Below are 20,123 nucleotides of genomic sequence, written 5' to 3' on the forward strand. Positions count from 1 at the left end.
TTTAAAAGTTGCTCTCAGCAAAATGAAGACTTATCTCTAACCTGTTCTTCACTATTTTGAGCTGAAATGGAAGAGAAGGTATTGCCTGAAAGTAGAGTGGATTTGTGTGACAAAGGACACATGGGCCTAAGCACATGGTTAAAAGTAAATTGGCCAACAGTAGCCTATTTCTGGATGTAAATGGCAGAATGTCAATGTCTAGCAAACTATAGGCAACTTGCACCTTCTGACGGTGTGTATGGTTGGTTCAGATTGTAGGAGACAGGTAAAATGTATAATCTTGGGTTAATAATTGACTGAATGATCGTGGATTGATTAAACTGGGTCATTTTTTTAAAATTTTTGTCCTGTTGAATGCAGAGGCTTATAGTCCCCACTTCTTTGTGAAACCAGGATGACAAATCCCAGCTTGCAATACATTGGAAGCAGAACTGTGCAGCTAACTTTGTGTTTGTACAACACTTGTTACTAATTGCACCAAGACCTCTGCTTCCGATGTGGTGAATGGATTAGAATATTCTGTTGACATATTAGGCGCAAACAAATTATTTCATTTATTTCTGTACCCACTCTGCAGAGCGCCACTGCATAAAATCCTATGCCCATGCCAGATTCATATATTACAAATTCATGCTGACCTCCTTCCAGTAAGTTGTTACACTTGCCTAGCAAGACAATAATGTTCATCTAACAAACTCTTGGCTCTAACCATTGTCTTCTCTTTGCCACATTCATTTCCTTCCTCAAACTGCCTTTGCTTTTCCTCCCTCCCCCATTTCACTCTCTGCCCATAACTATGGCTGACTACTTCCATGACAAAGTTTATAAAATTAGTCTTGAGCTCTCAACTAGGTCACTTCTGACTCCCCCATCCCCTACTTCATTGGATTCCCCTTCCTCTGGCCCTGTCACCTCTCCTCCTTTTCCGAAATCACATTAAAGCTCACTACTTATTCTTCTGACCACACTCCCATCCAGCTCCTCAGCTCTATCTCCTCTGCAGTCCATCCTTTCCATTTGTCACATCCTCTGTCTATCACTTTCTACTGCAACTGTTCTCGCCGCCTTCAAACATGCTGTGAACACGTCGTTCCTCATAAATTCCCACTAGATCCTACCTGTTCTGCCAATTATAATTCCATCTCCTTCCTCCCTTTTGCATCCAGACTACTTGAGCATGCTTTTCACCTCTGTTGTTCGGACTTCATTTTCTCGCAAGCCATTCTCGATCTACTCCAGCCTGGTTTATCCACAGATACAGCTCTTGCCAAAGTCTCCAATGATCTGTTCATGGCTAAAACCAAAGGCCTTTATTTGATCTTTAGCCTCCTTGACCTATCCACTGCTTTTGACACCATCTAATTCTTGCAGTTTTTAACATCCTGCCTTGATTCTTTCCTCTGCCATCACGCTTTTATTATGTTCTCTGGTGGATCTGTCTTTACTGCGATCTCAATATCAATTGCTGTGCCTCAGGATTCTGACCTGGGCCATCTTCTCTTCTCTCACAGTATCAATTCCCTTGGTGCTCAGATCTCCAGCAATATGATCTTTATGCTGATGATTCACAGATCTACCTCTCTAACCAGAAATTTCATCAGGATCTCAATTCTAAATCTCAGCCTGCTTTTCTGACCATGCTGCCTGGATGTTCCACCACCACCTTAAACCAGAACCAGCAAACCCCATTATGCAAGCTGTGCACTTGCACAGGGTGGTGGCTCAGAAAGAATGGCGGCATGAAAGTCACTGGCAGACCCCAACCTGTCAATGGCTGAAGTTAGGAAGAGGCCGCGGGGCAGCCGACACACCCCAGCTTGCCAGTAGCCAAACATTAAAGGAGCTGGCAGGGCTGTTGGTGGACCCCAACCCACCAGCAGCCAAAGACTAAAGGAAGTCACAGGGTCACCAGCAAATCTTGCTGGTGGCTAAAGGGTAAAGGAAGCCTGGGGCCACCGGAGAACAAAAACTAAAAGAGGCCCCTGGGACTGCCAGCATTTTCAGTCTTGCTGGTAGCCAAAGACTACAGGAAACCACAGGGCCACCAGTGCTTCTTGCTGGTGGCTAAAGTCTAAAGAGGCCAGGACTGCCAGCACTCTTCATCCCACCAGTGTCCTGTTCAAAGAGAAGGCTGCAGAACCTTCCCTCCCCCCAAAGAGTCCAAGAAAAAGAGAGGGAGAAGCCTGGGTGAGAGCGAGGGAGTGTGAACGTATATGTGAGTGTGTATGTGACAGCCTGTCTGTATGAGCATGGGTGTGTGTATATGAGAGAGAGAGAGAGAGCATGTGTGTTTGAGAAAGAGGGAGCATATATGTGTATGACAGAGAGAGAGAGAGAGAGGGAGAATGTGTATGTGTGACCATGTGTGTGTGTGAGTGAGAATGAACATGTGCATGGTGTATGTGTATGAGAGAGAGGGGAGAAGGTTTGTGCAACCCCCTCAATACTAATCTACGACAATCTCAGGGTAATTGGAAATCAAAAGTTCCCAGGTATGGAGAATGGGGTATTTTTTAATCCTTATTAGTTTTAATTGTTGGCTATTTGATGTGTTTCATGTTTTGAAATATATTATTGCTGTTTAGGAAATTTAAAAGTAATTTGTTTTTAATTATTGGATGCTCTATATGTCAGCTATTTTGAAATTTTTTTTTTTGGTTTTTTTTAATATATAATTTTTATTAATCTTTCCATTTTACAAAAGAAATACACAGTTTTGTATACTTAACTTGTGTATAGAAACTTACATTTAAATTTAAACAAAAACATAGTTTACATTCTGTGCATTCTAGAAAAAATAATTCACTAGTAATTGCAGAAATTGGTGGACAGAAATTTGAGCAGGCTATACCAAAGAAAAATCTCAAAGATAATGTGTCTGATCCATATCTTTCTTAATCCCCCATATTATACTAGGAGATACTATAGGACTAGGAGTCCAGGAAAACTCGTAGCTGGTCAACCTGATTAAAAATATATCTATTGTTTTGATAGAGAACAATACATCTACAAGGGAAACGTAAGATAAACTTAGCTCCCCGCTGTGTAACTTGTTCCCTCAATACTAGAAATTCTTTTCTTCTTAATTGAGTATTTAAGGACACATCAGGAAAAATCCTAATAGGATAACCATGAAAATTTAAACTCTGATGTTTAAAATATAATCTAAGAATTATATCTCTTTGTGAAATGTCTGCAAATTGGACAACTAATGTAGCTCTTGATTTTATTTCAATATCTGAAGACTTCTCCAAGAGTTCTGATAAATTTATATCCTCTTTCACCTCATCCTGGTTCTGTTTTCCTAAACCATAATTACTTTTAGCTTGAGTGACATAGTATATTCTGGATATCACTGGCAAAGTTATTTCAGTGTATTTCAATATATTAATTAAATAACTTGAATATATATTAATATATTGAAATATTTTTATTAGTGTGGTTTTACTATTATTGATATTTTGTATTTCTTGATTTTATTGTTTGATGTTTTATGAGGAATGGTAATATTTCTTTTTTCTATTGTTGCATTGCATACAGAACATAAGAACATAAGAAATTGCCATGCTGGGTCAGACCAAGGGTCCATCAAGCCCAGCATACTGTTTCCACAAGAACCTGGCAATTACCCAAACACTAAGAAGATCCCATGCTACTGATGCAATTGATAGTAGTGGCTATTCCCTAAGTAAACTTGATTAATAGCCGTTAATGGACTTCTCCTCCAAGAACTTATCCAAACCTTTTTTGAACCCAGCTACACTAACTGCACTAACCACATCCTCTGGCAACAAATTCCAGAGCTTTATTGTGCGTTGAGTGAAAAAGAATTTTCTCCGATTAGTCTTAAATGTGCTACTTGCTAACTTCATGGAATGCCCCCTAGTCCTTCTATTATTCGAAAGTGTAAATAACCGAGTCACATCTACTCGTTCAAGACCTCTCATGATCTTAAAGACCTCTATCATATCCCCCCTCAGCCGTCTCTTCTCCAAGCTGAAAAGCCCTAACCTCTTTAGTCTTTCCTCATAGGGGAGCTGTTCCATTCCCTTTATCATTTTGGTTGCCCTTCTCTGTACCTTCTCCATCGCAACTATATCTTTTTTGAGATGCGGTGACCAGAATTGTACACAGTATTCAAGGTGCAGTCTCACCATGGAGCGATATAGAAGCATTATGACATTTTCCATTTTCTTAACCATTCCCTTCCTAATAATTCCTAACATTCTGTTTGCTTTTTTGACTGCTGCAGCACACTGAGCCGACAATTTTAAAGTATTATCCACTATGATGCCTAGATCTTTTTCCTGGGTGGTAGCTCCTAATATGGAACCTAACATCGTGTAACTATATGCAACACCTTGCACTTGTCCACATTAAATTTCATCGGCCATTTGGATGCCCAATCTGGATTGTTGAAGTTTCCAGTTCAGCTTTTGTCTGCACCTTTCTATTTATACTTTATGGTCTCTTTATTCTGTAGTAGGTGAGGGACTGTAATTGTTCTGCATATGTGACAGAGATGAGGTATTCTGCTAGCATGTAGTTTCTATGTAGGGATGTATAGCAGCTTGGCTTGTTCTGCTTTCCTAATAGAAGATGTATTGGTGTTTTAGGGCCTGGTATAATATTTTTAGTGGTGTCTTTTCATAGGTAGAGTTTTTACTATTTGAGTGTGGAAAGTTTGCTATATTGTAATTGTAGTTTAGTTTACTGATGGCTTTTTGAGGGCCAAGTCTACACCAAAACACACATTACAATAAACTAAAATACATATGGGTTCCAAGTGTATTTTTGCTATTTGAAAGGGCTTTCTAGTTGGCATCAAAGTAGTAGTGCATGTAAATATAATATACATGTTTTTATTGATGTTTTTATTTTATAAGACTGTACTTTGAATGTTCTTTTATATGTAAAATATGTTAATAACTGCATAAATTTTGTGTGTGGAAAGGGCCATTGGAGGGTGGAGGTGCAAGCCTATAAGGTTTATCTTGGGCACCTAATACCCTTGCACCAATCCTGTGTTGTGCTTCCCGGCTGTGTACGCTCCACGGCTGGGCCTGCTCACCTCTCCCAGCCATCTACAAGCTCCAGTCTCACCTCCTTGGCTCCGCCCCTAGGTGTGCACACGGCCAACGTCATTCCCTTTAAAGGGACTAGCGCGGGAAACCCAGCCGAGGCGCGCCCCGATGATGTCACTCACTCCCAGCATAAATAGTGAGGCCCTGCCCCCAGGACCTCGCCTTGGCAATCGGGTTGATTACTCTGTGATAGCAAGTTTGCCTTCCTGTGTTTCCTGTGTCTCCTGTTCCAGTCTCTCTGTTCCAGCGTCTCCTGTGTCTCCAGTTCCAGCGTTTTCAGCGTCTCCAGTTCCAGCATCTCCTGTGTCTCAAGTTCCAGTGTCTCCTGTGTCTCCAGTTCTGGTGTCTCCTGCTTCTTCGTCTCTCCATTCCTGGTAGTACACTTTGGACTGATCTCACGGTACTGACCCCTGCTTGTTCTTGACTACTCCTTGTTTGCTGCCTGCCCTGACCTCTGCCTGGAATATCGACTACTCTCGTCTGCCACCTGGAACTCGACCTCCTGCCTGACCTCACTACGTCTGGACTGACCTTGCTACTGACCCTTCCTGGCTGACCATTCTGCTTATTGACTCTGGCCTTGTTTCTAGCCATACACTCGGACACTCTATTCTGTCTTCCTGCGATCTCCAGTTCTCCTTGCCTGAACACCGACCACGCACCCTTGTTCATGGTGGGGACTCCTTTGAACTTCCTTTCTAGGAGACCCTGTGAGGCCCACCTAAGACCAGGCAGCCCGTGTAACCAAGGGCTCAACCTGAGGGAACCCCGGGTTGCTATTGGTGAAGCTCCAGCTAGCCTCTGTTTCCTCCTGTGCTCCACCTCCTGGTGGCAGGCGCTCTCCGGGTCCGACCGGAGGGCCGTACCAATCCTGCACCAGGCCAAGGGTCTACTCCCAGCACAACAGGTTGCCAAGGCCAGAATAGAGTGTCTGCTGCCTTGTAGGCCATCCCTGGTCTAGCAGCTCACGTCAGAGAACAACAGCAAACCATTGAGGCATTGACTTCTTCAGTGGAGAGACTACGGTCTCAGCTAGAAGAGGCTGTCATGACCAACTCCTGGGGTTGGTCTCAACCAGCACCCTCACGGGCATCCCTGTCCCTTCCTGCTCCACTTCGCTTCAATGGAGATCTGCACCTCTGTTGAGGTTTTCTCAACCAATATTTCCTGCAATTTACATTGCAGCCTGAACTTTTTCCAAGTGAGAATACCAAGATCACTTTCATACTCTCACGCCTTGAGGGGAAGGCCCTGGCATGGGCTTCTCCACTTTGGGAACATTCGGATGACATCCTCCGTCATCTCTCTCACTTCATCTCCGTGTTCAAGTGAACCTTCCAGTACCCAGGCCGACAGGTGTTGCGGATCACCAGCTCCTTCATCTCCATCAAGGTTCACATTCACTCACCGAATTCACGGTGGAATTCAGGACACTAGCAACCGAACTTGGATGGCAAGAGGACTGCCTACGTCAATCTATCTGGATGGCTTATCTCCTGCCCTCAAGGATGACTATCCTCTTGAGATTCCTACATCTCTAGATGACATCATCACCTTGGTTGGCAACATCAATCACCGCCTACGCCAGCGATATCAGGAGGTAAAAGCCTCTCGGCCTTCTACCGCACGCCCAGTCCGGGCCCCCAGTCCTCAGCTGAAGGCCTTACCAGTGCCTCCTCCATCTACAGAGGAGCCAATGCAAATCAACTGCGGGTGCTTAACCCCTGAGAAGCACCTTCAACGAAAGAGAGAAGGCCTTTGCCTGTTCTGCGGCGGTTCCGGACATCTCTTACAAGCCTGTCCAGTTCATCCGGGAAACTGCAGAGCCAGACCCCAGCGGGGTTCCTGAGCTTGGGCGCCACTGTTGCTGGCTCCCAATTACTACTTCCTGTCTCTCTCTCCCGAGAGTCACGAGCCTTTCCATCACTGCCCTTGTGGACACCGGGGCGAGTGGCAATTTCATCTTGGACGATATCTTCAAACTTCTCCAAATTCTGCTCCAGCCTTTGTATATTCCTCTCAGGATTGCGTCCATCCAGGGAGAACACCTTCCTGGATGCATCACTCATCGCATCCTAGCCTTCCGCCTCTCTGTAGGTACTCTCCATGAAGAGGAGATCCCATTATACGTTCTGAAGCGTTCCATGCACCCAATAATCCTCGGACTGCCATGGCTCCAGGTACGTGGACCGCAATTTGAGTGGCAATCCCTACAGCTAATCCATTAGGGACCCCAGTGTCAACACCGCTGCCTACATCAAGTATCTCCAGCAGTCACCGTGTTGAACTCTACAACCCTAACGGCGATGCCTACTCCATATACAGACTTTCAAGATGTATTCTCTAAACAGAATGCTGACATCCTACCTCTGCTTCAGAGGTTTAATTGCCCCATTGAACTCCTACCAGGTACCACGCCTCCCAAATGCAGGACCTACCCTCTCTCATTACCTGAGACTAAGGCCATGTCTGAGTATATTAAAGAAAATCTTGACAAGGGGTTCATAAGACCCTCCGACTCTCCAGCAGGAGCTGGTTTCTTCTTCGTGAAGAAGAAAGATGGCAGTCTCTGCTCCTGCATCGATTACCGTGGGCTCAGCGCTGTAACCCACAAGGATCGGAATCCGCTACCACTCATCAGCGAACTCTTTGATCGCCTTCAAGGAGCCCAGATCTTCACGAAGTTAGATCTCCGAGGGGCATACAATCTCATCAGGATCCAAGCAGAGGACATTTGGAAGACCGCTTTCAATACCAGGGACGGCCACTACGAGTATGTAGTGATGCCTTTCAGACTTTGTAATGCCCCTGAGGTCTTTCAACACTTGATGAACTATACTCGTTTGTCGTTGTTTAACTAGATGATATACTGATCTTTTCCAAGGTTCTCAATCCCATCGTTCTCATGTTCAGACAGTCCTTCAATGCCTCAGGGAGAACCATCTCTATGCGAAACTAGAGAAGTGTATCTTTGAATAGACTCGTTTTCCGTTCCTGGGATATATTATTTCCAATCGTGGTTTTTACCATGGACCCTGAAAAACTCCAATGAATCCGAGACTGGCCTCCACGCCCTACAAAGGTTCCTTGGATTAACAAACTATTACAGGAACTTCATCGCCAATTACTCTTCATTAGCTGCTCCACTCACTGCCATGACTAGGAAGGGCAGTAACACCAAGGAACGGAGTTCCAAGCTCAATCCACCTTCCAGGTGTTGAAAGAGGCCTTCTGCACCGGACCTTGTCTACGTCACCCGGATCCTATCCACCCCGTTGTTGTCGAAGTCGACGCCTCTGCCATTGGGGCAGGGGCAGTCCTGAGCCAGTACTCCTCGAAAGGAGCCCTAGTCCCCTGCTCATTCCATTCGCACAAGTTTTCCCCTGCGGAGCAAAATTATACGATCAGAGATCGTGAACTCCTAGCAGTTAAGTTAGCACTCCAAGAATGGTGTCCTTGATTAGAAGGAGCACAGCATAAATTTACGTTCTTTACTGATCACAAAAATCTTGAGCACTTGAAGGAAGCCCAATTGTTGAATCCCAGACAAGCCCGCTGGGCGTTGTTCTTTGAACGCTTTAATTTCAAACTTTGTTACTGTCCTGCAGCCAAGAACACGTGAGCGGATGCTCTCTCCTGCTCTCTGGAACCAGAGGATATGCATATCATTGACCCTGCCTGCATATTCCTCGCAATCACTCATACTGTGCCAGTGGGGAAGACGGTGGTCCCACGCCGTCTCCGCGAATGCGTCCTCTGCTGGGCCCATGATTTGAAGTTGGCTGGCCATCCCGGCCGGGCTCGGACCCTTGAAATGCTAAGGAGGTATTATTGGTGGCCCAACATGGTCAAGAACTCCTGCAACTATGTGGACTCCTGTCCCATATGTGCGCAACAGAAGCCTCCGACAGGCCATCCATAGGGACTTTTCAAGCTGCTTCCAGCACCCACCAAACCCTGGTCAAGCATATCAACTGATTTCATTACTGACCTGCCTCCGTCTCAAGATAACACCATCATCTGGGTCATCATCGACTGTTTCTCTAAGATGGACCATTTTATCCCTCTGTGAAGTCTTCCATCAACTCCAGAACTCACCAAGTTGTTCCTGAAACATGTCTTCCGCTTGCACGGCCTGCCCAAGGAAATAATTTCAGTAATGAAATCAGCGCAATTTGCGCTAAGTACTGGCGATCACTGTGCAAGAAGTTCAATATCACTCTGAACTTCACATCGGCCTACCACCCTTAGGCAAATGGCCAAGCGGAGAGAACCAACCATAGGCTGAAGACCTTCCTACAGTCTTATGCGAATGACCAGCAGGATAACTGGGCCGATCTGTTACCCTGGGCCAAATTGTCACACAACAAGCACATTGCTGCTGCCACCGATGTCTCTCCGTTCTCCGTGGTGTTTGGCCACCAACCACGCTTGCCTCTGCCAATGCCTCTCTCCGTGCCTTCACCAGCGGCTCAGTTCACGGCACAAGCCATCAGACTCGTATAGAAGGCCATTGGGAATATCTCCTGTCGTGGGAGGGCTTCGGGCCTGAGGAGAACTTGTGGGAGCCCTTCCACCACATCTATGACAAACAACTCCTCCAGGACTTCCACAGAGACCACCCTGACAAACCAAAGCCGGTAAGGGGAGGCATAGAAGGAGGGTACTGTTGCGCTTCCCGGCCGGGCCTGCTCACCTCTCCCAGCCATCTACAAGCTCCGGTCTCACCTCCTCTGTCGGTCCAGGCCATCCTCTTCACTCTCAGGCTCCCTTGGTATCCCAGGCCTCACAGCAGAGCTCCCGCTGGGGCTCCGCGACCAGCGTCTCCTTGCCCCGCTCCTAGGCACGCGCACGACTGACAACATTCCCTTTAAAGGGACTAGCGCAGGAAACTCGGCCGAGGCGCGCCCCAAGGACGTCACTCAGTCCCAGCATAAATAGCGAGGCCCTGTCCCCAGGACTTTGCCTTGGCAATCGGGTCGATCACTCTGTGATAACAAGTTTGCCGTCCTGCATTTCTTGTGTCTCCTGTTCCAGTCTCTCTGTTCCAGCGTCTCCTGTGTCTCCAGTTCCAGCGTCTCCTGTGTCTCCTTCTCCTTCGTATCTCCATTCCTGGTAGTACCCTTCAGACTAATCTCACGGTACTGACCTCTGCTTGTTCTTGACTACTCCTTGATTGCTGCCTGCCCTGACTTCTGCCTGGAACTCTGACTTCTCTCAGATCACTGCCTGCCCTGACCTCTGCCTGTAACTCTGACTATCCTTGGTGCTGCCTGCCCTGACCTCTGCCTGGAACTCCGACTATTCTTGATCACCGCCTGACCTGCCTGGAACATCGACTACTCTCGTCTGCCACCTGGAACTTGACCTCCTGCCTGACCTCACTACGTCTGGACTGACCTTGCTACTGACCCTGCCTGGCTGACCATTCTGCTTATTGACTCTGGCCTTGTTTCTATCCATACACTCAGACAATCTATTCTGGCCTCCTGTGATCTCCAGTTCTCCTTGCCTGAACACCGACCACGCACCCTTGTTCATAGTGGGCACTCCTTTGAACATCCTTTCTAGGAGACCCTGCGAGGCCCACCTAAGACAAGGTAGTCCGGGTAACCAAGAGCTCAACCTGAGGGAACCCCGGGTTGCTATTGGAGAAGGAACTCAAAAATGAAATTTCAGACCTATTAATAAAAATTTGTAACCTATCATTAAAATCATCTATTGTACCTGAAGACTGGAGGGTGGCTAATGTAACCCCAATATTTAAAAAGGGCTCCAGGGATGATCCAGGAAACTACAGACCAATTAGCCTGACTTCAGTGCCAGGAAAAATAGTGGAAAGTGTTCTAAACATCAAAATCACAGAACATATAGAAAGACATGATTGAACAAAGTCAGCATGGCTTTACCCAAGGCAAGTCTTGCCTCACAAATCTGCTTCACTTTTTTGAAGGAGTTAATAAACACGTAGATAAAGGCTAACCGGTAGATGTAGTATATTTGGATTTTCAGAAGGTGTTTGACAAAGTTCCTCATGAGAGGCTTCTAGGAAAAGTAAAAAGTCATGGGATAGGTGGCGATGTCCTTTCGTGGATCACAAACTGGTTAAAAGACAGGAAACAAAAAGTAGGATTAAAGGGACAATTTTATCAGTGGAAGGGAGTGGGCAGTGGAGTGCCTCAGGGATCTGTATTGGGACCCATACTTTTCAACATATTTATAAATGATCTGGAAAGAAATACGATGAGTGAGGTAATCAAATTTGCAGATGATACAAAATTGTTCAGAGTAGTTAAATCACAAGCAGATTGTGGTAAATTGCAGGAAGACCTTCTGAGACTGGAAAATTGGGCATCCAAATGGCAGATGAAGTTTAATGTGAATAAGTGCAAGGTGATTTATATAGGGAAAATTAACCCATGCTATAATTACACAATGTTGGGTTCCATATTAGGAGCTACCACCCAAGAAAGAGATCTGGGCATCATAGTGGATAACACATTGACATCATCGGTTTAGTGTGCTGCGGCAGTCAAAAAAGCAACAGAATGTTGGGAATTATTAGAAAGGGAATGGTGAATAAAACGGAAAATGTCATAGTGCCTCTGTATCGGTCCATGGTGAGACCGCACCTTGAATACTGTGTACAATTCTGGTCACCACATCTCAAAAAAGATATAGTTGTGACGGAGAATGTACAGAGAAGGGCAAGCAAAATGATAAAGGGAATGGAACAGCTCCTCTATGAGGAAAGACTAAAGAGGTTAGGACTTTTCAGCTTGGAGAAGAAACGACTGGGGGGGGGATATGATAGAGATGTTTAAAATCATGAGAATTCTAGAACGGGTTAATGTGAATCAGTTATTTACTCTTTCAGATAGTAGAAAGACTAGGGGGCACTCCTTGAAGTTAGCATGTGGCACATTTAAAACCAATCGGAGAAATTTCTTTTTCACTCAACGCACAATTAAACTCTGGAATTTGTTGCCAGAGGATGTGGTTAGTATAGTTAGTGTAGCTGAGTTTAAAAAGGATTGGATAAGTTCTTGGAGGAGAAGTCCATTACCTGCTATTAATTAAGTTGACTAGAAAATAGCCACTGCTATTACTAGCAACAGTAACACGAAATAGATTTAGTTTTTTGGTACTTGCAGGTTCTTATGGCCTGGATTGGCCACTGTTGGAAACAGGATGCTGGGCTTGATGGACCCTTGGTCTGACCCAGAATGGCATGTTCTTATGCTCTTAAGCTCCAACTAGCCTCTGTCTCCTCCTGTGCTCCACCTCCTGGTGGCAGGCACTCTCAGGGTCCGACCGGAGGGCTGTACCAATCCTTCACCAGGCCAAGAGTCCACGCCTAGCGCAACATCCTGGTGTAAAATATCCTGGGTCCCAGTTCAAAATCTCTGACCAGAACTTCTCTACCACACAGAATTTATATATTTTTTGTCACTTATTCTTTATTGATTTGTTTAGAATTTACATGTTGATAACAGCTGGATTTTGTTGGCTGATTGGAATTTTTATGATGTATAGTTAATTCCCTAAAGCTTTGCATTGAGGTTGTATCGAGGTTGAAATATTTATTAGTTTCAAAATTCAAAGAGTTTGCTTTTTGGCTATATTTGGAGAGTAGATTATTACAATTTTCCATGAAGACAGTCCACAACAGGGATGGCGAATTCCAGTCCTCGAGAGCCGCAAACAGGCCAGGTTTTCAGGAAATCCACAATGAGCACGCATGAGAGAGATCTGCATGCACTGCCTCCACTGGATGCAAATCTTTGTCATGTGTGCTCATTGTGGATATCCTGAAAACCTGGCCTGTGTGCGGCCCTCGAGGTCTGGAGTTCGCCATCCCTGGTCCACAAGATAAACACTCCTCTCTGCTAAGGAACTACTTGTCCATTATTGGCAATACAGGAAAAAAGTGCCCAAATTTGCATACCTGAAATCTGATAGTCTTACTCTAATCTTACTGTACCTGCACTCGATGTTCAGACAAAAATCTATTGTTAGGAAAAAAAGAAGTCCATGCATGATTCCATGCATGGGGTTGTGCTGATGGTGTATGTTGGGGGAGGGGGCCACTGCAGCACAGTGATTATTAGCACAGGGCAGTAAAGCAGGTAGCACCGATCCTGGGCAGGACAGAAATGAATGGGGATTATTCCTGCCCCTTTCTTCATTGGACATTCCAGAGACCCCTGCAGAAAGGAGTAAGGGAGGTCATGGGAAGTACAGGGAATGCGGGGGCCATGGGGGTTTTCTTTTTGTTATTTTCATTTTGGGGGAGGTTTAAAATTGTATTTCAGTCTGGCAAACAAACCTGAAATGAAATGGATATTAAACAAACCAAAATTTAAAAGCCAGGTTCAGATTTGTTCTGTTCAGTGACGATGAAAATATAAGAATCAGACCAAAACATTTGACTATCCTGAAAAATTACAAGGTTCTATTAATTCCCTTTCAGAAAACAAAATGGAGACTCCGTGACTTATATGTACAGAAGAAGAAGAGAAAAGGAGAATACCACGGTGAGTTAGTGAGTTTTATGTACTATTTACCTCGCTTAGAGACTTCCTGCTGATTTTTTTTTTTATTTGCACTGTTAATACAATTGCAGTGAGTACCTGAGAAAATCAGGAAGAATTACTGTAAGTTGCTTCACTTGTAGCATGTATAGTTTGAGAGTTTCAAATCTGCAGGCAGCATTGTTACTATGGTTTGGATATGTGTGACAATATACCAAATAAACAAAAAGGAGTCCTGTAGTGTCTCTGCACATTAAGAAAAATCTTCCAGAGACTTCCTGTGAAACATAATGGGCATCCAGAGAATGCCTCACAGTAATTCAAGTCTGTATGGAAACTTTGCAGATGTGTGTTGATACATCACTTAACTTTAAGGGAGTACTTCTGAGTAGCCTGCATAGTTTACTTTTAAAGCATTTTTGTATGTGGATAGTTTCCCTTTGAAAATTAGCTAACATAAAGTACACAGTCAAGGGGGAATGGTGGGTGTTGTAAAATAGTTTGCATCCATAAGAACATAAGACTTGCCAGACCAAGGCCCATCAAGCCCAGCAGCCTGTTTCCAGCGGTGGCCAATCCAAATCACATGTACCTAGCAGGATCCCAAGGGGTAGACAGATTCCAAGCTGCTTATCCCAAGAATAAGAAGTGGATTTCAGCAACTCCACCCTAATTATGGTTTATGGACTTTTCCTCCAGGAACTTGGCCAAACTGTTTTTAAACGCAGCTATACTAATAGCTATTACCACATCCTCTGCAACGAATTCCAGAGCTTAATTATGCGTTGAGTAAAAAAAATATTTTCTCTTACTAGTTTTAAATGTATTACCTAGTAACTTCATTGTGTATTCCCTGGCCTTTGTACTTTTTGAAAGAGAAAACTGAGTAATGTTTACTCATTCATTCCACTCATTATTTTATAAACCTCAATCATATCTCCCATCAACCATTTCTTCTCCAAGCTGAAGAGTCCTAACCTCTTTAGTCTTTCCTCATAGAGGAATTGTTGCATCCCCTTTATTATTTTGGTCACCCTTCTCTGTACCTTTCCTAATTCTGTTATATCTTTTCAGAGACGTGGTGCCCAGAACTGCACATAATATTCAAAATGAGGTCACACCATGGAGTGATACAGAGGTATTATGATATTCTCTGTTTATTCTCCATTTCTTTCCTAAAAATCCCTAGCATTCAGTTTGCTTTCTTGGCTGCTGCTGCTGCTGCACACTGAGCAGAAGATTTCAACATATTTTTAACAACACTTAGATCCTTTTCCTGAGTAGTGACTCCTAATGTGGAACCTTGCATTGTGTAGCTATAATTTGGGTTACTCTTCCTTAAGTGCATCACTTTGCACTTGTCCACATTAAATTTCATTTGCCATTTGCATGCCCAGTCTCCCAGAAATTGTAAGGTCCTCTTGCAATTTCTCACAATCTTCTTGTGATTAATAACAACTTTGAATAATTTTGTGTCATCGACAAATTTGATCACCTCACTTGTTGCTCCCAATTACCAGGTCATTTATAAATATATTAAAAAGCATCGGTCCCAGAACAGATCCCTGAGACACTCCATGATTCACCTTTCTCCATTGGGAAAATTTACCATTTAGCTCTCTCTATTTTCTATCTTTAAACAGGTGGCAATCCACAATAGGATGCTGCTCCCTATCCCATGACATTTTAATTTCCTAAGAAGTCTCTCATGAGGGACTTTATCAAGTGCTTACTGGAAATCCAGATACAATATATCAGCTGGCTCACCTTTATCACATATTTATTTATTGCTTCAAAAAACTGTAGCAAATTGGTGAGGCAAGACTTCCCTTGGCTAAATCCATGATGGCTTTGTCCCAGTAAACTATGTCTACCTGTATGTTCAGCAATTTTGTTCTTTATGATATTTTCTACCGTTTTGCTTTGCATGGAAGTCAGACTAACTGGTGTGTAGGATCACCCCTTGATCATTTGTAAAAATTGACATTACGTTTGCAACCCTCCAGTCTTCAGCTAACATAGACGATGTTAATGATAGTTTACAAATTTCCAATAGCAGGTTCCCAATTTCATTTCTCAGTTCTTTCAGCACTCTGGGATATATACCATCTGGTACAGGTGATTTGCTACTCTTTAGTTTGTCAATTTGCCCTAGTACATCTTCTAGGTTCACTGAGATTTGTTTCAGTTCCTCTGAATCATCATCTTTGAATATAATTTCTAGCATGGGTATCTTTCTTACATCTTTCTCAGTGAATGCCAAAGCAAAGAATCGATTTAGTCTCTCTGTATGGCTTTGTCATCCCTAAGTGCCCCTTTTACCCCTTGATCACCTAATGGGCCAACTGACTCCCTCGCAGGCTTTTTACCTTGAATGTACCTGAAATTTTTTATAATGAATTTTTACTTCCATGGTAAGCTTCTCTTCAAATTCTCTCTTTGCCTTCCTCATCAATGCTTTGCATCTAACTTGCAAGGATTTATGCTGTTCTCTGTTTTCTTTATTTAGATCCCTTTTCCATTTCTTGAAAGATGTTCTTTTAGCTATTGTAGCCTCTCTCACCTCATCTTTTAACCATGCCGGTAGTCGTTTAGACTTCCTTTTACCTTTTCTAATGCATGGAATACATCTGGTCTGGGCTTCCAAGATGCTATTTTTATGTTTTAAACTTTTATTCAATAAACACATTAAAGATGGCATTTTTAAACAATGTCTAAGAACATAAGAACATAAGAAATTGCCATACTGGGTCAGACCAAGGGTTCATCAAGCCCAGCCAGCGGCGGATTCACGATGGCGGACCGGCCCGGGTATTCTCCGCCCAGGCCGGCCCAGGACACATCACGTGGTCTGCCGAGCGCGGCTCTGTCACGGCCGCGAACAGCAGACCACGTGACTGGAGCGATCGGCCCACCGAGGGATGCCCGATCTCCCGATAGGCCAATCCACCCCTGAGTCCAGCATCCTGTTTCCAACAGTGGCCAATCCAGGCTACAAGTACCTGGCAAGTACCCAAAAACGAAATATATGCCATATTACTGATGCTAGTAATAGCAGTGGCTATTTTCTGTGTCAACTTGATTAATAGCAGGTAATGGACTTTTCCTCCAAGAACTTATCCAAACCTTTTTTAAACCCAGATACACTAACTGCATTAACCATATCCCCTGGCAACAAATTCCAGAATTTAATTGTGCATTGAGTGAAAAATAATTTTCTCCAATTAGTTTTAAATGTGCTACCTGCTAACTTCATGGAGTGCCCCCTAGTCCTTCTATTATCCAAAAACGTAAATCATTGATTCACATTTACCCATTCTAGACCTCTCATGATTTTAAAGACCTCTATCATGTCCTCCCTCAGCTGTCTCTTCTCCAAGCTAAACAGTCCTAACCTCTTTAGTCTTTCCTCATAGGGGAGCTGTTCCAACCCATTTATCATTTTGGTCACCCTTCTCTGTACCTTCTCCATCGCAACTATATCTTTCTTGAGATGCGGCGACCAGAATTGTACACAGTCGGGCGGATTTTATAAGCCCTGCTTGCGTAAATCCGCCCGGATTTACGCGAGCAGGGCCTTGCGCGCCTATTTTCCATAGGCCGCCGGCGCGCGCAGAGCTGGTCCGAAGGCCCCAGGCCTTCGGACCAGCCCCCGGGTCGGAGGACGGCGCGCCAGCAGTACGCTGGCGCGCGTAGATTTACGTCTGCTTCTCGCAGGCGTAAATCTATGGACAAAGGTAAGGGGGGGGGTTAGATAGGGCCGGGGGGGTGGCTTAGGTAGAGGAAGGGAGGGGAAGGTGAGGGGAGGGTGAAAGAGAGTTCCCTCCGAGGCCGCTCCGATTTCGGAGCGGCCTCGGAGGGAACGGAGGCAGGCTGCGCGGCTCGACGCGCACCGGCTGCCCAAAATCGGCAGCCTTGCGCGCGCTGATCCAGGATTTTAGAGGATACGCGCGGCTATGCGCGTATCTTATAAAATCCAGCGTACTTTTGTTTGCGCCTGCTGCGCAAACAAAAGTACGCGATCGCGCTCTTTTTAAAAATCTACCCCAGTATTCAAGGTATAGTCTCACCATGGAGCGATACAGAGGCATTATGACATTTTCCATTTTATTCACCATTCCCTTCCTAATAATTCCCAACATTCTGTTTGCTTTTTTGACTGCTGCAGCACACTGAGCTGACTGTTTCAATGTATTATCCACTATGATGCCTCAATCTCTTTCCTGGGTGGTAGCTCCTAATATGGAACCTAATATCGTGTATCTGCAGCATGGGTCTAAACCTGATCTAACTTTTAACCTTTGCAGTTGTTCCTTTCAGTTTTTTCCTAACCATTTTCCTCATTTTATCAGTCACCTTTCTGAAAGTTAAATGCTATTGCAGTAGATTTCTTTCATGCTTTCCCTCCAGTTATTAAGTCTAATTTCATCATGCAGTGATCATTATTCCCAAGTGGCTCAAACATTGTTACCTCTTGCACCAAGTCCTGTGTTCCACTAAGAACGAGGTCTAAAATAGTTTCCCTCTTGTTGTTTCTTGTACCAGTTGCTCCATGAAGCAGTATTTCATCTAGGATTTTTACTTCTCTAGGATGCCCTGATGTAACATTCACCCAGTCAGTACTGGTGTAATTGAAATCACCCATTATGACAGTGCTGCTGATATTGTTACCTTCCCTAATTTATTTTAGCATTTCATTGTTTGTTCATTCTGGCCAGGTGGATGGTTATACACTCCCATTACTCTTTTATTCTCTTTTTCACCTGGAATTTCTACAAAGATTCAACATTACATTTTGTTTCCTATAGAATTTTTATCCTGTTTGATTCAATGCCCTCTTTCACATATTGTGGCACCCCTCCACCAATTTGATCCATCCTATCATTGCGATATAATTTGTACCCTGGTATCACTGTGTCCTATTGGTTATCCTTTTTCCACCAGGTCTCTGAGATGCCAATTATATCTATTGCTTCATCCAGTGCTATGCACTCTAACTCTTCCATTTTATTTTTTAGATTTCTAGCCATTTGTATGCAGACTTTTCCAAGTATGCTTTTTGTTTGTATTAATAACCTGCTCATCAGTTGACAAGGGTAATTCAGAATATTTCTGCTTTTTACTTAAACACCTGATCCACTTTGGCATTTATTACAACCACTCTACTGGAATTTTACTGTTCTCTTACGGGTAGATTTTTAAAGACGAGCGCGCCGACACACACAAGTTATAAAATCCTTGGGCCGCGCGCACATGTGCGTTGGATTGTGTGCACCCGCCGGCACAGTGGCAAATGGCCACTGAATGAGCTGCCTCCAGCCCCGCCCCTCCCTGCCTCCTGGACAGCCCCTCTCCACCCCCTGGACTGTCCCTTTATCTGGGCCCAGCACTTTGGCACATAACAGGGGTTATGCATGTGGCTGAGCCCCTTTGAAGATGAATGTGGCACGCTCAAGGCCCCGTCATGCGCAAAGCCCCCGTTTTTTACGCATGCAGGAGAATAAAAATTTGGCTGTTAGTATTCTACAAAGATATATCATTCTGAACCATGCACTTCTGAACTAAGTACATCTGTTGCTTTACTCTCCTGAGCAAAGTACCCACTTTTGAAGGTGTAGTTAATGTTCATGGAAGCTACCTTTTATATAATAATGAACTGCTTTGCTTGCATTTGCATGTGACATAGCTCACTATTTTTTGCTACATATTGAGCTGGATTTTTCTGATGATATCACTGTGTTATGATGATAATTCATGTTATTTACCACTCAATGTGTATTAATCAGTCAATAACACATATTGATTAAGCTCCATAATGGAGCTTAATCAATAGGTTTCCTTAATGACCATTGTCTCATTTGGGAATCTGGAGGAGTGAGCTTAAAAAATGGATTATGTAGTATGAGTGTGTTTTGTTTTTCATTTCATTATTATCTTTTTTGTATTTTTGTTTGTTTGTTGTTTTTGTTTCATTTATTTAAAGTGAATCAAATAACAAATGAATAAAAATGAACTCCGTTAAAAAAAAAATAAAACAAGACAAAAAGAAAAAACTGCCTTGCACCTTCCTCTCTGCCACTAGTGACCCCTGTATTCTTCCAGACCCACTTTCCCAGCCAGTAAGAGCCCCATTGCTCCTTCCTCACAGGATTTCCATCCCAAAATGGTGCCAGCTGACCCTGAGACCAACTCCACTTTATGGTACAAAGGTATGCCTGTTCCTTCCTATCTCTGTTCATCAAAATGGTGTAGTTCTCAGGGTCAGCTGGCACCATTTTGGGATGGAGATTCAACAGGACAGGAGCAAATGGGGTAAATGGTCAGGGGGATTGGGGGGTGCCACTGCCATAGTTTGAAAATGAAATAAAAAAAATGTTTTGTTTCATTTTAAACAAATCAAGCAGAACAGGACGTTTCATTTCAATCGAAAGCACAATTATATTATGTAGTAGGGATTTATTTTTATTTGATTTATATTCCACTTTTTGGCATCATAAATGGGTAT

General features: G+C 43.9%; 1 protein-coding gene across 3 annotated transcripts in view; it reads left to right on the forward strand.

Annotated features, from left to right (window-relative positions):
* FRMPD3 (FERM and PDZ domain containing 3) overlaps nucleotides 1-20,123 on the forward strand; it is a 655,318-nt gene that overhangs the window by 140,867 nt on the left and 494,328 nt on the right. For all 3 annotated transcript variants that reach the window (XM_029607356.1, XM_029607355.1, XM_029607357.1), the window contains exon 2: nucleotides 13,558-13,621. The gene's annotated coding sequence lies outside the window, so the exon portion shown is untranslated. The remainder of the gene's footprint in view (nucleotides 1-13,557; nucleotides 13,622-20,123) is intronic.

The sequence above is a fragment of the Rhinatrema bivittatum genome, chromosome 6, assembly GCF_901001135.1.
Source record: "Rhinatrema bivittatum chromosome 6, aRhiBiv1.1, whole genome shotgun sequence".
NCBI classification, from domain to species: domain Eukaryota; kingdom Metazoa; phylum Chordata; class Amphibia; order Gymnophiona; family Rhinatrematidae; genus Rhinatrema; species Rhinatrema bivittatum.